Genomic DNA, 1,286 nt, shown 5'->3' with positions numbered 1-1,286 from the left:
GCAATTTGGCAGCTTTGCAATTTTATTGTTTTTTGTTAAGAATTTAACAGTTTTTCATTAATATTTTAGAACTCTTGTAACAATGTAGTTTTATGTACTTCTTTTATAATAAACTAATAAAAATAATAATAAATCTTTTGGTATCCCACTACTGATATGGTTGCATGGATGGATAGATTGATACATGAAGGGAAGGAGGGAGGGAAGAAGGAAGGAAGGAAGGGAGAGAGAGAAAAAAAGGAGAGGAAGGAAGGACCACAAACCTTGGCACTAGATATGGCTTAAGAAGAAGACGCTTTCAAGCTCTTTCCTTCTGTGCCACCAAGTTACAATGCCAGCTCTGAGGCCTCTCATCAAACCTAATATTGTCAAAAAGAGGACTAAGAAATTTTTCCGTCATCAGTCTGATCGCTATGTCAAAATCAAGCGTAACTGGCACAAGCCAAGAGGTATTGACAACAGAGTTCGCAAAAGATTTAAGGGCCAGATCTTGATGCCCAACATTGGCTATGGGAGCAATAAGAAAACAAAACACATGCTTCCCTCAGGATTCCGGAAGTTTCTTGTTCATAATGTGAAAGAGCTGGAGGTGGTAATGATGAGCAACAAGTCATTTTGTGCAGAAATTGCTCATAACGTTTCATCCAAGAATCGGAAGATAATTGTGGAGCAAGCAGCTCAGCTTGCTATCAAGGTTACCAATCCAAATGCCAGACTGTGCAGCGAAGAAAATGAATAGTTTGTCTTGAACAACTATATTTAATAAAGTATAAAATTGGGCGGGGTGGGTGGGTGAGAAGAAGACGCTTTCAAACAGCACAGTAATCTAGGGCTGGACAAGATCTTGTAGGCCATCTAGTCCAACCCCCTGCTCCAGCAGGAGATCCTTATAGAATCATAGAATAGCAGGGTTAGAAGGCACCTTGGAGGCCATCTAGTCCAACCCCAGTGGTGGTTTGCCAATTATTCTACTACCGGTTCGAGGGTGCTTGTGTACATGCTTGGCATGCACACAAGGCTTCTGCGCATGTGCAGAAGCCTCTGGGCAGAGCCTCCCACCTCCATTACTACTGGTTCACCCGATCCAGGCTGAACTGGGGGCAACGCACCTGTCCAACACCCTGCTCCAGTAGGAAATCTTTTATCATCTGGATTATTTTGGTGCCTCTAAATGAGAAGAAAATTGCCAGAAAGAAGAAGGAGTTTGCTAGGGCAATGCTGCCATTCAGAGGAAGGTAGAGATAGTCCTTGATTTATAACCACAATTGAGCCCAAAATTTTGGTTG

General features: G+C 42.3%; 1 pseudogene; it reads left to right on the top strand.

Moving 5' to 3' along the window:
* The first annotated feature begins 331 nt into the window (after window positions 1-331).
* Window positions 332-766, top strand: LOC106552054 (large ribosomal subunit protein eL32 pseudogene; annotated as a pseudogene).
* The last annotated feature ends 520 nt before the right edge of the window (window positions 767-1,286 follow it).

The sequence above is a fragment of the Thamnophis sirtalis genome, unplaced genomic scaffold, assembly GCF_051295495.1.
Source record: "Thamnophis sirtalis isolate CommonGarterSnake01/CBP01778 unplaced genomic scaffold, rThaSir2_p1.2 scaffold_4, whole genome shotgun sequence".
Taxonomy (NCBI): Eukaryota; Metazoa; Chordata; class Lepidosauria; order Squamata; family Natricidae; genus Thamnophis; species Thamnophis sirtalis.
Note: the sequence above shows the minus strand (reverse complement) of the source record. Positions and strands in the feature narration are given on the sequence as shown.